Genomic DNA, 25,124 nt, shown 5'->3' with positions numbered 1-25,124 from the left:
CGTACACACCATAGAATCTATCCGCAGATAAATCCCATCTAATGGGTTTCAGCGGATAGATTCTATGGTGTGTACACTCCGGCGGATATTTATCCGCGGATAAATCTCCCCTGGGATGGATTTTCAGCAGATGAATATTTGCTGACATGCTCAACAAATCCATCTGCTGAAGTTCCTCCCAACGGATGGATCCGCTCGTCTGTACAGACTCACCGGATCCATCCGTCCAAAGGGATTCCCCGCACGCGTCGTAATGATTTGACGCATGCGTGGAATTCCTTATATGACAGCGTCGCGCCCGTCGCCGCGTCATAATAGCGGCGACGGCGCGACACGTCATCGCCAGAGGATTTCAGCGCGGATTTCAATGCGATGGTGTGTACACGCCATCGCATAGAAATCTGCTGAAATCCTCGAGAGGATTTATCCGCGGATACGGTCCGCTGGACCGTATCTGCGGATAAATCCTCTCGTGTGTATGGGGCCTAAGTGTAATGCGGTGGGGATATGTGTATAATGGAATGGAGAAAATAATAAAAAAATAAAAAGTATGTAAAGGAAAATGTGTGTGTAATGCGGTGGGGATATGTGTGTAGTGGAATGGAGAAAATAATAAAAAAAGTATGTGTGTAATAGCAAGGGGGAAGTGATAGTTACTGGGTAATAAATATGTGCGACAAGGGTGTGAATGTGACGATATGCAAGGAATGGGTGTGAAAATAAAAAAAGAGATTAAATCATGTGAGTAAATGTGTGTTTATGAGAGATCCTCACAAAAGAAAGTTTAATCATGTGTGTGATAATATCGATGCGTGGGTGGAGGTTGTATGGGCACAACCAAATGGAATTAAATGTTAAACGTATATGTATAGAACTAGACTCCTATTGTACAAGTGCCCAAAATTAATGACACACTGCATCATGAAAGAAAATTACTTTGAAGTCCTTTCAGAAAGAAGATCTGTCAGAAAAAAGACCTGTCAGAAAAGAGAGCAATGGGTCATGACTGCAACATGAGTGTACTCATATGTTGATTGGTTGATTCGATGGTTTCGAAGAATGTTTAAATACTTAATATATGTGTATATTCAATATTTCCCATTTTTTACATATTTTATTGTTTATTTTTTATTTGTTAATTCTTTATATGTATTGAATTTGTATTCTATTCTCAAAAGAAATATATATAATCCAGGCACTTTCCTGTTTATGGTTTTACTTATATTTTTGTGTTTATATAAACCTTATTTTTGTATTAGTTCTTGTTTCATTTGTTATGTTAGGGATCAAAAGAGACGCGTCGCAAAATCATGTCTGTTCGTTCACTATCATGAATGTACCACGGGCATAAAGATATAATGAACAAATAATAAATAAATAAATGATGCAAAAGTAAAAATGACACTAGAAGGTATTGACTATGGGGGTAATCCTCAAAAGAGATACGCAGGCGGATCTGCTGTTCCGCCTGCGTATCCCTGTTTCTATCTTTGGAACTGATCCACAGAATCAGTTTTCCAAGAGATAGACAGAAGATCCGACATGTGTAAGGGACTTACACTGCCGGATCTTAGGATGCAGTACCGCATCCGCCGCTGGGGGCATTTCGCGTCGAAATGCCGCTTCGGGTATGCAAATTAGCACTTACGGAGATCCACAAAGCTTTTCAGCTTCGTTTTTTCTCCGTAAGTATTAGTTTGCAAACGCAAAATTAGGGCACCTTTTACAAAGTGTAAAGTTAGTACACCTTGTAAAAGTAGACCCTTCTTTCCCGTGACGCTGTTATTTTATTTTTTTTTATTTTATTTTTCCCGCCGTATCTTTTTTTTCCCCGACGTAACTTTTTTTACCAGGCGCGATTCACAAACCTCGGCGTAACGTAATTTCGCACTATGCACGTCGGGAAAATGACGTCACGAGCATGCGCAGTACGTCCGGCGCGGGAGCGCGCCTAATTTAAATGGGACTCGCCCCATTTGAATTGGGAACGCCTTGCGCCGGCCGGATTTAAGTTACACAGCCGAAAATTTCTAGGTAAGTGCTTTGTGGATAGGGCACTTAGGTAGAAATTTTCGGCCAGTGTAACTTAAATGGTCAAAATTACGTTGCGCCAGGTTTTTGAGGATTACCCCCAATGTGTCTTAATTTGTACAAAGTACTAAAACCAATTGATACATGTGTGTATTGGTCAAAAAAGTTATAGTGGAAGCCGCTGAGTATATTAGAGAGTGCAGAGCTGCAAGGCTCTGCAACTAGGTTGAAGTGGCTACCCGTGACGGAAGTTGGAAACGATCACTCATATGCACATCTCACTCCTGGAAAGCTCCATAATAAATAGGAGTGTGTGTGGGATGTGCTAGTGATTGAGCGATTCCTGGAAAGGGACCGATATGTTCAGGTCCCGCCGGGTGGAACATTAAGTGAAGACTTGTGGAGCTCAAAATGTGTAAAAAATGGAGGGTCAATGTATAAAGATGTACATGAAACACTATTCGATCCTCTGTTCCAACACGCCCAATAGAACCACAACTATACTTATAATGACCTTATCTCATTTGACCTTTAACCTCCCTGGTGGTATGATTCTGTCTGGAATTACGTACCAAAAGCGGTACAATTATTTTGCAAGGAAATTTGGCGTTTTATACTGTAGGCCTGTAATTTTTAGAAATAACTCACTTAAATCTGACCAAGCAAGAGTCCTGTAGGCATCCCGGGTATGATATTTTTTTAAAACAAAATTATAAATTATAATATAATAAATAATTATAAATAATTATAACAAATAATAATATAATTATAATAAAAATTATTCAATAATGTAATCAACTCAAAATCACTGAAATTTGCTCAGTTACAGAATTGTCGCTGTCATTATTTTTTTTTTTTTATGACGAATTTCCCCACAAATCGCTATCGCACATTTCTGCAAGTGATTATAATTTATTATCGCTGTTTTCTAGCTGATCTAAAACCATTTTTGACATAAAGGGACACTTTTGGACAATCTACAGTTTTTAGGCAGAAAGAACAGTTTTTATTATATAAAAGTACATGTAGGACACTGGGCAGACCACTAGGGACAAGGGGTGTGTGTATTTTTTTACATACAGTACTGTAATCTATAAGATTACAGTATACTGTATGTAAAGTGTTTGTTTACTTTTTTAAAATTGGCACCGTTCTCCGCCCCCGTGCGTCGTAACTTCGCAGGGAACGGAGATCGGCGGCACACGGGGACACTGTGAATCGAGCGAGGAGGTCTCGCTCGCTCACACAGCGGGGTGGCATCGCTGGATCCAGGGACAAGGTGAGTAACTTGCCTGTGGATCCAGCGAGAAGGTAAGCCGCGCCGCTGCACACTCTGCACGTCCACCCCGAGTGTGACTCGGGGATACCGATCCTATCATTGAAAACCAACCCCGAGTCACGCTCGGGTTTACCGCCAAGGGGGTTAAACAGGCTTAATAAACATCGTGAATGTTTAAATCGGACGGCAAGAAAAGTGCCATACATGTGGCAATGATCTTGCAAACCTACAGAGACTAAATACAAAATACAAAATTGAGAAATGTAGTATCAATAAAATAAATGAAGCAAAGGACTGATATATTATTAAACATCTAAACTTAAGAAACCAAACAACAGCAACTACATAATGTATGTTTGTGATGTCATAATAAACATACATATCTAGGCAACAAGCTAGATCGTGTCAGTGGTTACAAACCAGCAGTATTAAAATTATTGTTAGACATATCCTTCAATCTATGTGTGCTGGTTCTCATGTGGAACGTTGAGATAGAGTAATCCCAGCGCTCCTGACCTGTAAACTCTGAATTCATGTTTTAGGGAAGCCACCCTTATATATGAACAATACCCGGCTCCTCAGTATGTGAATGGGGCTGGACGTAATTTACGTTCACGTCAAAACCAATACGTCCTTGTGGCGTATTTGGAGCAATGCACACTGGGGTAAGTCCATGGACGGCGCATGCGCCGTTCGTGAAAAACTTCAATCACGTCGGGTCATGGTTATTTTACATAACACACGCCCACCTCATCACAATTTGAATTAGGTGGGCTTACGCCGGCCTATTTACGCTACGCCGCCGCAACTTTCTTTTGAGAATATGGCACTTGCCTGTAAAAGTTGCGGAGGCGTAACGTAAATAGGATACGTTACGCCCGCACAAAGTTACGCCGATCTACGAGAATCTGGCCCAAAGAGAACAGAAAAAGAGGGTTGTGGGACTTTATATGAGGCGTGGGTGTGTTGTTTGAAAAAGTTGGGAAGTCAAGACATGGATTATATGTCATGATCCTCACAAGGAAATCTCTGTAGCCGTATGAGACTGCTGGGTAATCAAACCAATAAGTGAAATAACAATAGTAAACATGAAATATGTGTATTGTGTATCATATTAAATGGTACACAGATCATGCAAACAAAAGCATAATTGAAATAATAGTAGTTACAATAACATGTTTAATTATTCATCTTGGATATACATGATTAATAAAGCAGTCACAATCAATAAATGGACATACAGATATGATAAATATAAATATCCTGAGGAAAAATATATACAAATAAAGTTGATAAAAAATTCACTGTTGGACAAATATGACTTGGCATCCATTTAAAGCCAGTCATCAGGAGTGGGGTGCGTAAATGTCAACTGGAATACTAAATACCGTATTTTCCGGCGTATAAGACGACTTTTTGGATGCAAAAAAATGCATCCAAAGTCGGGGGTCATCTTATACGCCGGGTACGGTCTCTGTGCAGCTGCGATCGTCATAATTTCAAAGCTGCGCGCCGTCTTCTCAGCGCGTCCTCGCTGTCCTGTGATAGGCGGAACAGAAATCTTCCCAGCAGCGTCTCTGTTCTGTTTTCCGCCTATCACGGATGCCTTCTCATCCTCGGACGAGATGAGAAGGCATCCGTGATTGGCGTAACATAAAACAGAGGCGCTACTGGGAAAATTTGTGTTCTGCCAATCACAGGACACGCTGAGAAGACGGCGCGCGGCTTTGAAATCATGGACGCTCGCAGCAGACGGAGACTGTCACCGGCCTGCAAAACGTGAGTGATGGCACAGTGGGGGGGAAAGTGGGGACATGTAATGTGATGGCACTGTGGGGGCATGCAATGTGATGGCACTGTGGGGGCATGCAATGTGATGGCACTGTGGGGGAAAGTAATGTGATGGCACTGTGGGGGAAAGTAATGTGATGGCACTGTGGTGGCATTTAATGTGATGGCGCTGTGGTGGCATTTAATGTGATGGCACTGTGGGGGCATGTAATGTGATGGCACTGTGGGGGCAAGTAATGGCAAAGTGGGGGCATGTAATGGCAAAGTGGGGGCATGTAATGGCACAGTGGGGGCATGTAATGGCACAGTGGAGGCATGTAATGGCACAGTGGGGGCATGTAATGGCACAGTGGGGGCATGTAATGGCACAGTGGGGCTTGGAAAAAAAGGGGGTAGTCTTATACAGTGAGTATATCCCAAAACCAAAATTTTTCCTGGAAAATTAGGGGGTCGTCTTATACGCCGAGTCGTCTTATACGCCGGAAAATACGGTAGGTAAATAAATAGACAAATTAGGTCAGTATAGTCTCAGAAATCATGCTTTCAGTAAGAAAGCATAGTAAAAAAAATTAAAAGCATGATTTAATCTATCTGAGACTATACTGACCTAATTTGTCTATTTATTTACCTATTTAGTATTCCAGTTGACATTTACGCACCCCACTCCTGATGACTGGCTTTAAACGCCAAGAAACGCGTTGAGTCTACTACTAGTAACTAGTAACTACTATGATTTCAATTATGCCTTTGTTTGCATGATCTGTGTACCATTTAATATGATACACAATACACATATTTCATGTTTACTACTGTTATTTCACTTATTGGTTTGATTACCCAGCAGTCTCATATGGCTACAGAGATTTCCTTGCGAGGATCATGACATATAATCCATGTCTTGACTTCCCAACTTTTTCAAATAACACACCCTCGCCTCATATAAAGTCCCACAACCCTCTTTTTCTGTTCTCTTTGTATCCAGGGATGGAGGCTTGGCTTGTGTTACTTTTAAGGTTTCGTTGGGTCATTTTCTATTTTTTTTTCTATTTTTTTATTAGGGTTAGGGGTTAATTGATTAATTAATTTACTTAATGTTTACTTAATATTTATTTATGTATTTTATTATTTATTATTAATATTACTTATTTTCCTTTAATTATTGCATTTGAGTAGAAAAACACTCAAAAACATAGGATAAAAGTCTCACAAATGCTTGAATCAAGCCTTTCCATGGATTTCTACAGAACAAAAAAAAAAACGCTTAAAAAAATGCAACAATCTGCCCGATTTGAGCTACAAAAAAAGCTACAAAACAAATTATTGTTTTTTTTTTCTCCTCCAGGGTTTTCGAGCGTTAATCTACAAAACGCTGAGGTGTGAATGGGACCTAACATTTCTCCACATTTCAAATATATTTTTCCGATGGAAATGAAGCAACAAGTTATAGTCCTCTTATCTCTTTTTTATGCTTTTTATGCTCTGTAGCCATCTTTTGGTATATATTTCAAATTTGAATTTCTGGCTTTGGTTATTCTGGTGTTATGACACCCATCCAGGGAGAGTTCTGTGTAGACCAGGGGTGTCCAAACTTTTTTCAAAGAGGGCCAGATTTGATGAAGTGAGCATGCGTGAGGGCTGACTTTTTTGCGTGACATTCTTAGAACCATTAAAATTCAGCCTAAGTGTGTTTGTCCGAGCAACTAAAACACTGCCCAACAATAATTCTCTTCCTTTGTGGCTGTGTGTGTTGAAGAGATGAACTTGGGCGTGTTATTTGGATATACTGTATAGATTTATTTTGTGGCCCCAATGAATCCCAGAGTGCTGCTCAGGACTAAGGATGAGTTTGGGCGTTTTTTTTGGATATTCCGTATTTATCGGTGGATAACACGCATGGGCTTACCATTGCCATGAATGCAGCCTTACCATTGCCATGAATGCAGCCTTACCATTGCAACCAATGCAGCCTCACATGTGCCATGAATGCAGCGTCACGTGTGCCATGAATGCAGCCTCACATGTGCCATGAATGCAGCCTTACCATTGCCATGAATGCAGCCTTACCATTGCAACCAATGCAGCCTCACGTGTGCCATGAATGCAGCCTCACATGTGCCATGAATGCAGCCTTACCATTGCCATCTGTGCAGCCTGATCAATGCCCGTCTGCAGCCTCGGAGGGCAGAGGGAGGGGGCGGGACGGGTGCCGACAGATTACCAACAGCATAATCTCTTGTTTACCCTGTGGCCTCTTTAATACAAAGTCCCGCCTCCTATGATAGACAGAACAGTCGTCCAATGGCATCCCAGAAGATGGGACTTCCAATAGAGATGCTGCTGAGTAAACAGAACATTCTCTTCATGTAATCTGACGGCGCTCGTCCTGTCCCCTCCAAGGCAGCGCCAATAAATATGATATATATCTTTTGTGGCCCTGGGGGCCACAAACAATGTATATATCCAAATCCCCAGGGGGGCCATATTAAATCAACAGGGGGGCCACATTTGACCCCCGGGCTGGACTTTGGACATGCCTGGTGTAGACAGTGGCCTATGCCCATATCAGGTGAATATGAATTATTTTGTTGTATATATATATATATATATATATATATATATATATATACACACATGTATATGAATATGTTGTGAGATGATGTGTTCTTCTATTCCATGTAGTGAGACCTGTTCTATACCCCCCAAAGTGTGTCCTGTGGGGGTTTGATCGAAGCCCTGCTACAGTGATACTTTGGACTCTGTGACATTTATGAGTTTTAACATTACTTTTTTCTCATATTTATGACTTTTTTAAGCAGCAGCTACATGTTTTTCATTCACATATTCTCTGGTTTATTACCTCTGTGATCACATTCTAAGTGCAGAGTGGTGTTTTAGATAGGGCAATTTTACAGGCACTGTTTGGTTTATATGATATCATTCATGATAAAATATTATATCAAATATTATAACAATAATAATAAAGCTTTCTGTCTAATACAGGGGTCAGCAACCTTTTTCCACTTAAAGACCGGATTCAATGTATGTGAATGCATGCAGGGCCGCATTCACCTGCTAATAAATGAAGATAATAATAATCCTAACATAGTTAGTACTAATAACAGTACAGGTTTACCTCACTTTACCAATACAAAGCTTTACATTATACAGCATCCTGTACGTAACACAGCCCCAGCACCTCTGGTTCCTTTTACATTACACAGCCATGTGGGAGCACTGATCAAGTGCAGTGAACAATGTTAATAGTTCATAGGTATGCTTCCCAATGAATGAATAAAAACACTTCACGGATGGTGCCAGTTCAGATAAATGAAGACAACAATCATAGCTTGTCTGTAGCAATCTTCAAAAAATCATATAAAGAGAATGGGTACTCTTACCAGCTGTGGTGGACTTGTATGTTAATCTAACACCAAGTCGGATAAGGCATAGTGGTCACAGCGGACCCTGGGCTCTGTGTGGATGGCTCTGTAAGGATGGTCACTCCGCCTTGGATGGTGGAACCAATCTGGTCAGATACCTCACTTCAGGAACAGGAACCCGGATGGAAAAGGCCAATGGTGGAATGGCCAGGCTCGTGAATCAACACAGCATGTGTGGTGTATAGAAACAAAAAAAGAAAGAAATGCTCCCAATGGTGCAGATCAAAAGTAAAACCGTGACGGCTTTATTTAAAATAATCGATAAAATCACGTGAAAAAATGATAAAAAGCAGTATAGGTTGTACTAGGCATGTTACATGCCTAGTACCCCATACTGCTTTTTATAATTTTTTCACGTGATTTGCCCATCAAATGCTGCCACTGTGCCCATCAATTGCAGCCACTGTGCCCATCAAATGCAGCCATACAACATTTTACAATATTACAGCAGCACTGAGTAGGTTACTGTGAGATACTCTGCATATTACAGCAGCACTGAGTAGGTTCCTGTGAGATACTCTGCATATTACAGCAGCACTGAGTAGGTTACTGTGAGATACTCTGCATATTATAGCAGCACTGAGTAAGTTCCTGTGAGATACTCTGCATTAGACAGTTTAGGGCAAGGTTCCTGCTTGTTCTGATATGGAGAGAATTATATAGGAGATACTCTGCATATTGCACCAGCACTGCATAGGTTCCTGTGAGATACTCTGCATATTACAGCAGCACTGAGTAGGTTCATGTGAGATACTCTGCATATTACAGAAGCACTGAGTAGGTTCCTGTGAGATACTCTGCATATTACAGCAGCACTGAGTAGGTTTCTGTGAGATACTCTGCATATTACAGAAGCACTGAGTAGGTTCCTGTGAGATACTCTGCATATTACAGCAGCACTGAGTAGGTTCCTGTGAGATACTCTGCATATTACAGAAGCACTGAGTAGGTTCCTGTGAGATACTCTGCATATTACAGCAGCACGGAGTAGGTTCCTGTGAGATACACTGCATATTACAGAAGCACTGAGTAGGTTCCTGTGAGATACTCTGCATATTACAGAAGCACTGAGTAGGTTCCTGTGAGATACTCTGCATATTACAGCAGCACTGAGTAGGTTCCTGTGAGATACTCTGCATATTACAGCAGCACTGAGTAGGTTACTGTGAGATACTCTGCATATTACAGCAGCACTGCGTAGGATACTGTGAGATACTCTGCATATTACAGCAGCACTGAGTAGGTTCTTTTTTTTCTGATCTCTTTCTCACTTTTTTGGGGTGTACCCTAATTTAAAAAATAAATCAATTAAAAACCAAAACCTGCTTTGTTGGCTACCTCGTCCTCCTCCACCGCCGCTTCCACCTACACCGCCACATCCACCGCCACCTCAACCTCCTACTCCATATGGACCTCGTCCTCCTAGGTCAAGATTGTTTATTTTTTATTTTTTTAATGTTATTTTTATTTTTATTTTTAATGTTATTTTAAGTTATTTACCGATCCACATTTATTTGCAGAGTACTTGCCATGCTCTTCCCAACATTTTGCTGCCATTTGCAGCCCTCTAGCCCTTTTTAGAGACATTTTAGTAATCAAAAGTCTGGGTCCCTATTGACTTCAATGGGGTTCGGGTTCGGGGTCAAGTTTGGGTCCCGAACCCGGACTTTCTTTCGAAGTTCCGCCGAACCCGAACATCCAGGTGTCCGCTCAACTCTATTAACCACCCCTGCGTGAGACATAGGGCGAGTTTGGCGCCAAGCAGCAGAGTGATTGCCGTCCACGAGAGAGAGACACGTGCAACATGTCTGCTCCTCTACCGCCGCTTGTGAGATTCCATTATTGCTGCTCTCATCATCATCTACCCCTAGACGCTCACAGAGGTAACACGCCATCCCAATTCTATCCAGCGGCTCCTTCCGGGGTGAGCGCTACATGTACAAAATAAGGTCCGTTGGCATGGACCATAGGGTAAGAACATGGATTGAAAACTCAGGTTGGAATTGATGGACATGTGTCTTTTTTCAACCTCACCTACTATGGAACTTTGTAACATTGCTTTGCATAAATTGTTTTTAAGTTTGCATAGCTTGTGTTTTACTGCTTAGCTAACCACAATCATGAGTTTGGCATGTGGTTTACACCTTGCCTTAACATTTTGTCTGTTTTTGCAATAAGTCACGAAACTTAACTTCACTATTTTGTGATGTCTGTTCAACATATAACCATCTTGTGTCTTTCCTCATTTAGTTTGTATGAAATAATGAGTTGTTTTCTTGTGATTGGATATATGCCAGTTGCTCTGAATATCAATCTATACCCATTGTGTTGTGTGATCATTATTCCAGAGCTCCGGATGGGACCGATCCAGGTACAATCCGACCATCTGTATTCTCCATCGGACAATTGTTGTCGGTTTTTCAACAGGCAAATGTTCGCTGTGCATGCTCTCATACTTTCCGACAACAAATGTCCAATGGAGGATCATCCGATCGTGTGTACACAAGTCCAAAGTACAAACACGCATGCTCCGAACAATGCTAAACATCAGACAACAATAGCAGAAGTTGCCCAAAGGGTGGCGGAAAACAGTTGAAAAACCACGTGATTTGGTGAATGTTGGCTAAAAAAGTTCTGCCGTGTGTATGCATACCAGGTTCATGGCCAACGGCCCTTCGGACAAAAATCCACGGAAAAGTCCGATGGAAGTCCGATTGTGTGTATGAGGCTTAAAGGGGTTGTAAAGACAAAAATATTTTCCTCTTAAGTTAAAGTCTGACAAAGTAAAAAGTAATGTTTTGCATTATAACTAGTTTGATACCTGTTGAAATCGAGCTGTTTTATTCACCTCGATCACTCCTGAATCATTATTCTCACTGACTTCCTGGTTTGCGGTGCGCATTCATTCTTGCTACATCACGGCCTAATGGGAACTACAGTTCCCATTAGGCTTAGCCTCCATGCCTGTGAGGGATAAGAGAGCATCTTCACGCAGGGCTGTAGTCATAGGGAGGGGGTGAGCACATTCTGCTTTCCACCATGCAAAACGGCTCAGGTGCTGGTGGAAAGCAAGAAGAGGAGTGAGTGGAAATGGCATTTTCAAACCTGGATTACTGTATTTTGGAGGTCAAAAGGAAAAACGAGGTAAGTGATATTTAAATGCTCTAGCTTACAGCAATCAATTGATCTAATAAAAAATGAACCTTTAGGCCTTGTACTCACGAGCAGACATGTCCGATGAAACCGGTCCGCGGACCATTTTCATCGGACATGTCTGCCCGGGGACTTCTGTTCGATGGCTGTAAACACCATCGAACAGAAAACTAAACAATACGCAGGGCGTGTCCGCGGTGTCGCCGCGACAATGACGCGGCGACGTGGGCGGGCCTGCCTTTTAAATGCTTCCACGCATGCGTCGAAGTCATTCGACGCATGCGAGGGATGGCGGGCGGGCGGCCGGACATGTACGGTAGGTCCGTACAGACGACCGTACATGTCGGGGGCACAGGTTTCCAGCGGACTGTTTTAAAGCAAGTCCAGGAAACAGTTGTCCGCTGGAAACCTGTTCGATCCGCCCGAAAATGGTCCGCTCGTGCCAACACACGGCCAAACATGTCTGCTGAAACTGGTCCGCGGACCAGTTTCAGCAGACATGTTTGGTCGTGAGTACGGGGCCTAAGTGTTCCTTTAAGTGACCACTGATTTTTGGGACTTTTTAACTTCAATTGACCACCAGCACTGGGGATTGTTTTTTTACTTGCTTTATTTTACTGCTGATGAATTCTTCCAACCACTGACCCCTACTAGTGAAGAATACAGAACAAAAAAGGGTTATAGAGGAAAACGAAAATGCTGTTTATTTTCTGTAGATTATGTGATATTAGCAAAAGGAAAGCAATTTTCATGATAATTCCCCCCGCCCCCCGGCCTGCCTTATGGTCCCAGAGACTGTCACACCATATGAAATAGGGGAAAACTTAGGCAAAAAACCAACATACAGTACAAGCTTATTGTGGCATATAGGCAATGTATAACCAAGTAGTAAAGCAAGGAGCTACCTTGGGAAATTAATCTTCTAACATCTTCCTATTTTCACAAAATGAACGGGCTTATTTGTCTCGCAGGTTAAACATATGGCACTGTAATTTTTCTGTTCTTTATAATGACAATGTTTATCTTTTTTTGTGCATTTTATGAGGCTGAATGGACCGGTTCCAGTGACATTCCTTGTAGCGCTGATACTGCTGCAGATCTTCTTGATTTTTTCCGGCTTTGAAAAGATGAAGGTATTACAGGCCTTGCAGGCTCCATTTGTAAAATATATTGGATCAGACATGGCCTCATTGCAGCTGAAGCGATTGGGATTACCAATATGCTGCTCCTTAAATTTCTGCCAGGTCTGACCTCTGTCTGAATGGGGGAGGCTGAGGAAAATTCCACATACCAGCAGAAATGTTGTTGCTGAAGACATCTTGTCAAAGGTGGGCTGCAAAAACATATGTAAAATAAATTGACATCTAATTCTGGAATACATTGTTTCCCCTATTAATATGGTGCTGTCATTATAACGCAGCTCTTTAACCACTTAAGCCCCGGACCATTTTGTAGCTAAAGGACCAGGCCCCTTTTTGTGATTCGGCACTGCGTCGCTGACAATTGCGCCGTCGTGCGGCGTGGCTCCCAAACAAAATTGGCGTCCTTTTTTCCCCACAAATAGAGCTTTCTTTTGGTGGTATTTGATCACCTCTGCGGTTTTTATTTTTTGCGCTATAAACAAAAATAGAGCGACAATTTTGAAAAAAAAGCAATTTTTTTTACTTTTTGCTATAATAAATATCCCCAAAAAATATATTAAAAAAATTTTTTTTCCTCCATTTGGGCCGATACGTATTCTTCTACATATTTTTGGTAAAAAAAAATCGCAATAAGCGTTTATTGATTGAATAAAAGATGATGAGCGCAAACTGAAAATCTAACAGTGAATAACAAGACAGTCCATGAGGACTGATAACAATATATTTGTAAACTAAACCAATGGGCTGTGCATTAAAGGTGAAAAGCTCCCAAAAATGGTGAGTGAATAAAAGTGCTGTGTCAGTGATGGACAAGTCTTCTGTCCTTGGAACATCAATGTGAAGAATCTGGATACACTTCGCTAAGCCTGGGCTCACAGAGGTTGAACCTCTGATGAAGTCACGTGACGTGACGTAACGCGTAAGGTTAGACGTGACCGGAAGTGACGCGATACCCTGACCGTCCATCGGAAGTGCCGCTGTTTGGCGTTTTTACCCGTTTTCTTGATGTAAGCACATTTTTTACCTTTATTAAACCTAAAAGTGCTTACATACTTCACTATGACAGCTTTTTATTTCCATATTTGCTCCTGATATATGGTGTGGCTATCCTGCTGAGTTGACTTCGCTCTTGCCTGGACCTGTACTGTCATTAGACACAGAGAACGTCCCTCGACTCCACCTCAGCACTTGGAGGATTCTGTGGAATACAAGTTACCCACTGTTTGGATCCTGTCCCAGGCTTTGGAGGATTTCGTTGATGCACATTACCCAGTGACTGGAGGTAAGCGCTCTGTGAGCCCAGGCTTAGCGAAGTGTATCCAGATTCTTCACATTGATGTTCCAAGGACAGAAGACTTGTCCATCACTGACACAGCACTTTTATTCACTCAAATTTTAGTTTCGGACTTTATTATTGAATTTAGTTCCATTTTTGGGAGCTTTTCACCTTTAATGCACAGCCCATTGGTTTAGTTTATAAATAGATTGTTATCAGTCCTCATGGACTGTCTTGTTATTCACTGTTAGATTTTCAGTTTGCGCTCATCATTTTTTATTCATACTTTTATTTGTTGTTAGCACATTTTAGATTCGAGCAGCATTTTGTTTATGTTTTTTCACTGGTTACACATTAATTTTCACGGTTGGCCAGCGCTTTAGTTCACCCACTTTTCAGCGTTTATTGATTGGTTTGCGCAAAAGTTATAGCGTCTACAAAGTAGGGGATAGTTTTATGGCATTTTTATTAATCATTTTTTTTACTAGTAATGGCAGCGATCAGTGATTTTTATTGTGACTGCGACATTATGACATTATTGGCTGTCGAAAGCTGTGTACTAACGATCAGACTGTTATGCGATCAATCCGAAAGCGATTTTTATCATCCGATTATCTGATCGATGTTTTCGAGGCATTAGGGTGTCCATTCGTGGATAGACATTGATAGTGAACTTGTATAAACACTGAATGTGGGGCGGAGCTTGTGACCTCATCGCGCATTACCAGGAAGTACACCAGTATCCACGAGGGAAGCAGGGCTGAAGACTTGCTGATATTCCTGTGATCTCAGGGGCTTTATCCCTTATGTGTTAAACCTATCACCTGCATGCACCAGGGCTAGTGCATTGTTACATGTGAGTGAAACACTTTTATCGCTAATAAATTGTGGTTTTATCAGTCAGTCAGTTTTTATCAGTCATGTCAGTTTTCTTTATACCCGTATGTCACCAATGCCTATGGGTAGGGCTTTTTTTCTCAGAGAATAGGTGCAGGAACTCCTCCCTTCCAAGTCACCACAAGACTCCACCCCCTACCCACCTCCGAGGACCATTCCTTGGTTCCACCCCTTACCCACCTCCCAGTATCACCCCTTTTAGAGAATACAGGAACAAGTTTAATTTTGTGGTGCTAAGTATTTTGTATAGAATTTGTTAATGATAACAAGAAAGGCAGTAAAATATACCTAGCAACAATGGACACCCCAGCGACAATAGATCCACCCCAGCAACAATGGACTCCCAACAGCCAGCATCAATAGACAGCAGCCAGCATATCCCTCCCAGCAACGATTGACCCCCTGCAACAATAGATCCCCCACCAGCAACAATAGACCCCCTGCAAAAATAGATCCCCTCCAGCAACAATATATTCCCCAGTATCCAGCATCAATAGACCCTCCAGCAGCCAGCAACAAAGACGCCTCCCTCAACAGTACATCCCTCCTAGCAATGACTGAACCCCCCAGTAACAATAGATTCCCCACGAGCAACAGAAGAACTCCCCAGCAACAATAGACCCCCTTCCTTTGCAAAATATATCCCCTCCAGCAACAATAGATCCCCCAGCAGATGGCATCAATAGACTCTCCAGCACACCCTAGCACCTCTTGCCATTACATACATTCAGTTTGGGAGGTGCCGGAACTGCGTTCCCCCACGTTCCTGCTGAAAAAAAGCCCTGCCTATGAGGGATTATGCTTAAAGCGGTTGTCAACCCAATTATTTTAATTTCTTTTAATAAAAACCTGTAAGACAAAGGCATAATAAGCTAATATGACTAGCATACCACCTTAGATCGAAGCCCCCGAAGCCGTCCTCATCTTCCCCTCCAGCCGCAGCCATCTCTCCCGGAAATTACTTCCAGGTATCGCCGCACCGGCGCTGTGATTGACCGGAGCGGCGATGACGTCACTCCCACGCATGCGCGCGGAACCTGCAGATTCCCGCTCATGTGAGCGTTCCCGGCACTTGTGGCACATTTCCATTCAAGACCCGGCGCGCTCAGTGTGCATGCGTGCAGTAGACAACGGTGCCCGATTTTCTGCAAATATCTCCTTAACCATGTAGGTTAAGGAGATATTGCAAGCACCTACAAGTAAGCCTTAATGTAGGCTTACCTGTAAGTGAAAGTAGTATCAGAGGGTTTACAACCACTTTAACCACTTAAGACCCGCACCAAAATGCAGGTAAAGGACCCGGCCAGTTTTTGCCAAACAAAATTGGCGTCCTTTTTTTCCCACAAATAGAGCTTTCTTTTGGTGGTATTTGATCACCTCTGCGGTTTTTATTTTTTGCGCTATAAACAAAAATAGAGCGACAATTTTGAAAAAAAATCAATATTTTTTCCTTTTTGCTATAATAAATATCCCCCAAAAATATATAAAAAAAATATTTTTTTCCTCAGTTTAGGCCGATACGTATTCTTCTACCTATTTTTGGTAAAAAAAAATCGCAATAAGCGTTTATCGATTGGTTTGCGCAAAATTTATAGTGTTTACAAAATAGGGGATAGTTTTATTGCATTTTTATGAATATTTTTTTTTTACTACTAATGGCGGCGATCAGTGATTTTTTTCGTGACCGCGACATTATGGCGGACACTTCAGACAATTTTGACAAATTTTTGGGACAATTGTCATTTTCACAGCAAAAAATGCTAAAAAATGTTTACTGTGAAAATTACAATTGCAGTTTGGGAGTTAACCACTAGGGGGCACTGAAGGGGTTAAGTGTGACCTCATATGTGTTTCTAACTGTAGGGGGGCGGGGCTGGACGTGTGACATCATTGATCGTGTTTCCCTATATTGGTGAACACACGATCAATGACAGCGCCACAGTGAAGAACGGGGTAGCTGTGTTTACACACAGCTCTCCTCGTTCTTCAGCTCCGGGGACCGATCGCGGGACTCCAGCGGCGATCGGGTCCGCGGCTGGGCCCACGGCTGGGCTTAAAGGGCCACGTACAGGTACGTGGATGTGCCCAGCCGTGCCATTCTGCCGACGTATATCGGCGTATATCGGTGGTTAAGACAATTGGAGTCTTTCCATTGGAGCTCAAAGACCATCGGATTTATACCCCTAAGGGGAACGTACAACTAGGTCCATTGGGGACCATTCTGGGAGGTGAGCGCATATTGTGACTGGTGGAGGGTACATTCATTGTTTATACAAGTGTCTATCCAGGATTGGACACCTTAAGGATTGCATGATCGTACAGAATATGCACATTATTAATGGACACAGTGGGGTAGATTCAGGTACCTTTTGCGCCCTCTTACGGAGGCGCAGCGTACCGTTTTAACGCTGCGCCTCCATAAATTACGTTTGCTACGCTTCAATCATGAAGCAGTAGCTACGTAATTTGCGCGGGCGCTCCTTGAAAATGTCTGGCGTAAGGGCGCGTAATTTAAATGATCCCGTAGGGGGCGTGGATCATTTAAATTAGGCGCGTTCCCACGCCGAACGTAGTGCGCATGCTCCGTCGGGAAACTTTCCCGACGTGCATTGCGGCAAATGACGTTGCAAGGACGTCATTTGTTTCAACGTGAACGTAAATGGCGTCCAGCGCCATTCACGATTCACTTACGCAAACGACGTAATTTTCAAACATCGCAATGTGGGAATGACGGGTATACTTAGCATTGGCTGCCCCTGCTAATAGCAGGAGCAGCCTTACGCGGAACCCGACGAACGTAAACGTCGTAAACTGCGTACGTAGGGTGCGCGTACGGTTGTGAATCGGCGTTAGTATGAAATTTGCATACTCTACGCTGACCACTACAGGAACGCCACCTAGCGGCCAGCGTAAGAATGCAGCCTACGATACGACGGCATAAGAGCCTTATGCCAGTCATATCTTAGGCTGAAGTCGGCGTATCAAGCTCTCTGAATCAGGAGCAGTCGATATGCCGGCGCAACTAAGCAATTGCGCTGCTAAACTATGGTTACGCAGACGGAATTGCTTTCTGAATCTACCCCAGTGTTATGATTTTTTGCAACACCTAGCTTCGTGGACATTTTTTTTGGGCTGCTTTAGCACTTATTGCAGACTCCACTAGGGGTCACTGTCATCACTGTTAATTATTTAGTCACTTTGTATGTGGGTTATTGTTTGATGAGGTAGTGCTTCCCTTTGTATTGTAATTGTGTGCACTAGGCTTTACATCCACTTACTTGTTTGTAGCTTTGTAGAATGTCTAAATATAAATGATTCGTCCAATAGACTCCAGAGCTATACCCATTGCTCTCAATAATCAGCACTTACAGTGCCTTGAAAAAGTATTCATACCCCTTGAAATTTCCCACATTTTGTCATGTTACAACCAAAAACTTAAATGTATTTTATTGGGATTTTATGTGACACATAATTGTGAAGTGGAAGGAAAATGATAAATGGTTTTCAAGATATTTTTACAAATAAATATGTGAAAAGTGTGTCGTGCATTTGTATTCAACCCCCTTTATTCTGATACCCCTTAGACCCCTTTCACACTGGGGCGGTTTTCAAGCACTTTAGTGCTAGAAATAGCCTCTGCTAAGCGCCTGAAAATCGCCTCCCATTCATTCTATTGTGACTTTTTACACTGGGGCTGTGCACTTGCGGGACGTTACCAAAAGTCCTGCGAGCAGCATCTTTGGGGTGCGTTGAGAGTACTGTATTCAGCGTTCCAAAAAAAGCCCTGCCCATTGGAATCAATAGGCAGCGCTTTCAAAGAGACTGAAAAGCACTTTGAAACAGGAGATTTTAACTTTTTAAATCCTTTTTTTTGGGGGTTTAAAACGAAAAGCGCAGCTAAAACAGCACTAAAGCGCAGCTAAAACGAGTGTTGCAAAATTATGTACTGCTCCAATCATTTGTGTTTCCTCCAGGTTTCATACCAATTTCTTGTTCCCATTGTTCTATGCAGGGTAGGGTCCCTCGTCCCTCTAGCTCTGTTAGGCCCCTTTTACACGGGGCAGTGGAGGTGCGGTGGCGGTATAGCGGCGATTTTTAGCGCCGCTATACCGTCGTATTTACCGCAATATTCGGCCGCTAGCGGTGCGGTTTTAACCCCCGCTAGCAGCCGAAAAAGGGTTAATACTGCCCGCAATGCACATTGCCTGCGGTATTACTGCGGTTTCCCATTGATTTCAATGGGAAGGAGCGGTATACACCCCGCTCCTATACCACTCCAAAGATGCGGCTAGCAGGACTTTTGGAGCGGTCCTGCTAGCGCACCACTTCAGTGTGAAAGCCTTCGGGCTTTCACACTGAAGACTACAGGGCACAATTATTTAAGGCGGTATAGCAGCGCTATTTTTAGCGCTAAACCGCCTGAAAAATGTGTCAGTGTGAAAGGGGCCTTAGGATATCATGTATTTGGGATATACCATGTTTTAGCAGGGTTTTTATATTGCAAAGTTTTTCTAATGGATTTAACTCCTTACCGTCCCTGATTGGATGGGGTATTGTATTCACTAAAGCCCTGTACACACGATCGGTTTGTCTGATGAAAACAGACCGATGGACTCTTTTTATCGGACAAACCGATCGTGTGTGGGCCCCATCGGTTTGTTTTCCATCGGTGAAAAAAAATAGAACATGTTTTAAATTTTTCCTATGGATAAAAAAACGATAGAAAAAAACGATCGTCTGTGTGAAAGTCCATCGGTCAAAAATCCACGCATTTTTAGAATCAAGTCGATGCATGCTCGGAAGCATTGAATTTCATTTTTCTCAGCACGTCGTAGTGTTTTATGTCACCGCGTTTTGGCACAGTCAGATTTATGACTGATGGTGTGTAGGCAAGACTGATGAAAGTCAGCTTCATCAGATATCCGACAAAAAAATCCATCGGATTAGATTCCATCAGATATCCGATCGTGTGTGTACGAGGCTTAAGTGTTTTAGCTGTAGGTATTCCCACTCACTGATCTTTTGCTACCCATTAACACTTTTTATTTCCTGTCTTGTTCTTATCCTGCCCTGGGCAATGGCGTCTTTTAATTGTGTTTCCCATTTGACTTCCTAAAAGTGTCCCTTTCCCAGGGATAAAAAAATGTGTGCCAGTAAGGGTGAATTATATTTCCAATTCCCCTGACGATGTATTGTGTCCCATATTTTAAATACAGTAAACCTTGTTTTGCGAGCGTAATTTGTTCCATAAACATGCTTGTAATGCAAAGCACTTGTATATCAAAGCATTTTTTTTACAGGGTATAAAAAAGAAGAGAGGCACCTCTAATGCCGCGTACACACCATCACTTTATGTGATGAAAAAAAACGACGTTTTTAAAAACGTCACTTTAAATGACCGTGTGTGGGGGAAAACGTCGTTTTATGTCTTGTGAAAAACGACAAAAAAAAATTGAAGCATGCGTCGTTTGCGTATCTCCGTATGGTGCGTGATGACGTCACTCCGCTAGGCCACATAATTGTAAGTGCATTACCATCTTTTATCATCCTTATCATCTCACCTTTCTCATTTTTAATCTTTTCTATATAATTTAAAGTTTTTTTGTTTCTTGAGATTTTTGCTAAATATTTCCCAGGCTTATTTCCCCATTTGTATCTTTTTTTTGCTACATTATTAAATACTTTTCTTGTTTCCTGTTCCATTAAGTCCTTTAGTTGGTCTCTTTTTATGATTAATGCCCTATAAGTTTCAATGTCTAATTGTATTTTATGCCTTTGTTCATATAAATATATAATTCATATAATTATTTTATTAAAGGGGTGGTTCACCCTAAAAACTACTTTTTCTTATTCCACTGCCCCCCCACATTACAATCCGATTAAGGCTCTTATTATTTTTTTCATGCTGTACATACCTTAGTACAGCATATTCACCCGTGCATCCGGGTTGCGAGTCCCGCGGGAGTGGGCGTTCCTCACATGCTGGTGATTGACGTTTTGCCCAAAAACGAGCTCCCCCCCGTCGCGTAAGCCGCGTCACGGTTGGCGAAAGGAGCCGAACGGCGAGTCGGCGCTATACTGCGCATGCACATCGCCGTTCGGCTCCTTTCGCCAATCGTGGCGCGGCTTACGCGACGGAGGGAGCTTGTTTTTGGGCAAAACGTCAATCACACACATGTGAGGAACGCCCACTCCCGCGGGACTCGCAACCCGGATGCACGGGTGAATATGCTGTACTAAGGTATGTACAGCATGAAAAAAATAATAAGAGCCTTAATCGGATTGTAATGTGGGGGGGCAGTGGAATAAGAAAAAGTAGTTTTTAGGGTGAACCACCGCTTTAAGTTGTTCATATTATTTGCTCTGTGCAAAAGTTATAGCATCTACAAACTATGCGGTGTTTTTATATTGTTTTATTTTTGTTACTAGTAATGGTGGTGATCAATGGCCTGTAGCGGGACTGCGATATTGCGGCAGACAGTCGGGACACTAACTGACTAACTTTTTGGGGACCAGTGCTAAAAATATGCACTGGCACTGTACTAATGACACTAGCTGGGAAGGGATTAAGATCAGGGACAATCAAAGGGTTAACGGTGTGCCTAGCCAGTGATGTTCAAACCCACCAAGAAGCCGTCACTGCACATCGCCAATCATAGGCAGCAAGGCATTTCCCCACCCGCAGCTGCACATACGCACGCTGCCCTATGATTGGCAGTGTGCAGTGCCGGCTTCCTGAGGGGTTCTATGCGAACACTGTCAAGCCCATCATTACTAACCAGTGTTTTCTCACTGTCTGGGAGGTGCTTTTACTAAGGCAAGGGTCTTTGCAGGAAGAGAGGATCAATGCCTTCTCTGCTGACAGAACGGCAATCTACCTCATTTTTAGGCAGACTACCATTCTGTTCTGGCTCTCTGCCTAATGATCGGCGGGGGCCGATGGACATCAAGTACCCGCAGATCAGCGGGAGTGGGTTGTGTCTAATCACAGCGGGAGTGGGTTGCCGGCAGTGCGAATGCGTGCCCGAGACCTGGAAGTGTCGGATCACATACTACTGCCGCAGTATATGTGTCGTAAAGTGGTTAGAGAAGCAACCCTGGAGTACCCTGCCATATGTAAGCCTTGTTTTGTGACAGATTTGTATATGTACCTTACTGTCCATAGTTCAACTTTGGGAAAGCAAACATATTGTTTTAACTAGTCTATTTATTACATAAACAAGAAAATGTAAAGAAGAATTTGTCCCACTTGTTCCCTTCACCTTTACCAAAAACGTACTTATGCAGGTAAGAGGCGTCTGTAGGCAAAAAACAAACTGTGCAGCTTTGACTAAAGTTGAAGAATGCCCTTGCTATAGGTGTAGACCATTTACGTACCTCCTGAAGCTAGGACGTTGCTAAGTGAGGCCTAGTTGTTACTACTCACCAGTGTTCATTTTGGCAGCAAATTTCAATTTAGTTTTCGTCTTAGGCCCCATACACACGGGAGGATTTATCCGCGAATACGGTCCAGCGGACCGTTTCCGCGGATAAATCCTCTCGAGGATTTCAGCAGATTTTAATGCGATGGAGTGTACTCACCATCGCATTGAAATCCGCGCCGAAATCCTCTGGCGATGACGTGTCGCGCCGTCGCCGCGATTATGACGCGGCTACGTGCGCGACACTGTCATATAAGGAATTCCACGAATGCGTCGAATCATTACAACGCATGCGGGGGATCCCTTCGGACGGATGGATCCGGTGAGTCTGTACAGACGAGCGGATCCATCTGTTGGGATGGATTCCAGCAGATGGATTTGTTTGGCATGTCAGCAAATATTCGATCTGCTGGAATCCATCCCAGGGGAGAAATATCCGCGGAAACAGATCCGCTGGAGTGTACACACCATAGGATCTATCCGCTGAAACCCATTTGCTGGGATTTTTCAGCGGATGGATTCTATCGTGTGTATGGGGCCTTAGTCTTCGGACCAAAATGGCATTTTAGTTTTAGTCCCATTTTAGTCTTCTGCAATTGTTTTAGTTTTAGTTGTATTTAGTCGACTAAATCTCCAGTACATTTTAGTCAACTAAAACTAATTTTAGTATTTTAAAATCTAATGGGTGTAATTGAATTGTAATGCATTAGTTAACATTTCTCTACAATTTCCAAACTCATTATATACTGCTGGAGTGAAAAATCGAATATGTTATTATTTATGGTATTGAGGTATGAACATGCACTACAGACCAATGTTAATTTTGAAGTAAAATTTCAATTCAGTTTTAGTCTTATGCCGCGTACACACAATCGTTCAAACCGATGAGAGCGGTCTGATGGTCCGTTTTCATCGGACCAAACCGATCGTGTGTGGGCCCCATCGGTTATTTATCCATAGGTTAAAAAAAGCAATCTTGTTTTAAATTTAACCGATGGATACCTAACCGATAGAACAAAACCGATCGTTTGTAGGCACGTCCATCGGTTAAAAATCCAGGCATGCTCAGAATCAAGTCGACACATGCTTGGAAGCATTGAACTTCGTTTTTTTCAGCACGTCGTTGTGTTTTACGTCACCGCGTTCTGACACGATCGTTTTTTTTAACCAATGGTGTGTAGGCACGACTGACCATCAGTCAGCTTCATCGATTAACCGATGAAAACCGCCCATCAGACCGTTCTCATCGGTTTGACCGATCGTGTGTACGCGGCATTGGTCTTCTGACTAAAATGGCATTTTAGTTTTAGTTGTATTTTAGTCATCTCAATTGTTTTAGTTTTAGTCGTAATTTAGTAGACTAAAATAGTATTAATTTAGTCGACTAAAATGTTTTAGTCGACAAAATTAACACTGCTACTCACCCCCCACCATTACAGGATTGAGCTCTCAGACACTTAGCTCCGAGCTACTGTGTCAGAGGAGAGAAAGAGCATGTGGGGGGTTGAATCAGAGAAAAAGCTCACTCCTGTGATGGTCACACTTACTTAAAGCGGGAGTTCACCCATTTGCATTTTTTTTTCTCTTTTCCCCTTAGCTTCATGCTCGTTTTGTCTAGGGGAATCGGCTATTTGTTTTAAAATATGATCCGTACTTACCCGTTTTCGAGATGCATCTTCTCCGTCGCTTCCGGGTATGGGTCTTCGGGAGCGGGCGTTCCTTCTTGATTGACAGTCTTCCGAGAGGCTTCCGACGGTCGCATCCATCGCGTCACTAGTAGCCGAAAGAAGCCGAACATCGGTGCGGCTCTATACTGCGCCTGCGGAAAACTGTGACGCGATGGATGCGACCGTCGGAAGCCTCTCGGAAGACTGTCAATCAAGAAGGAACGCCCAGTCCCGCAGCCCATACCCGGAAGCGACGGAGAGGATGCATCTCGTAAACGGGTAAGTACGGATCATATTTTAAAACAAATAGCCGATTCCCCTAGTAAAAACGAGCATCCAGCTATGGGGAAAATGTGTTCTCCATGGGTGAACCTCCGCTATAATATTTATTTGATTTAAAAATTCTACTGGTGTATGGCCAGCTTAGGTACCGTATTTATCGCCGTATAACACGCACAGGCGTATAACACGCATCCTAACTTTAAGAGGGAAGTTTCAGGAAAAAAACTTTCCACAGCCCCTGCGTATAACACGCAGGCACAGTTTACCCTCTATTTTCAGGGTAAAAAAGTGAGTGTTATACGCCAATAAATACAGTATTTACCTTTCTGGTTCAGCGGTTAAACTCTCTGTGTCACCTCCCCTCCTTCAGCCTCTTCCTAACTAGACAGAAAATCAGCATCCTAATTTTTGTCCAATAAACAGGGAGCTGATCTAGCAAGCAGTGGAGCTAAACCAGGTAGCTGTGGATTAGCAAATGTGTGTGTATCACAATGACTAACCTTAAGAGTCGGTTCACACATAGGCGGCACGACTTCGGGGACGACTCTGCAAGTCGTCCTGAGGACGACTTCAGAGGCGATTCGCAAAACGACTTCTGTATAGAAGTCAATGCAGATCGCCCCCAGCCGCCCCCGAAATACTACAGGAACCTTTTTTCTAAGTCGTAGCGACTTGCGTCGCTCCTATTAGAACGGTTCCATTGCATTCAATGGGACGCGACACGTCAGGCGGCTGAGCCGCCTGT

The sequence above is a fragment of the Rana temporaria genome, chromosome 9 (genome assembly GCF_905171775.1).
Source record: "Rana temporaria chromosome 9, aRanTem1.1, whole genome shotgun sequence".
Taxonomy (NCBI): Eukaryota; Metazoa; Chordata; class Amphibia; order Anura; family Ranidae; genus Rana; species Rana temporaria.
Note: the sequence above shows the minus strand (reverse complement) of the source record.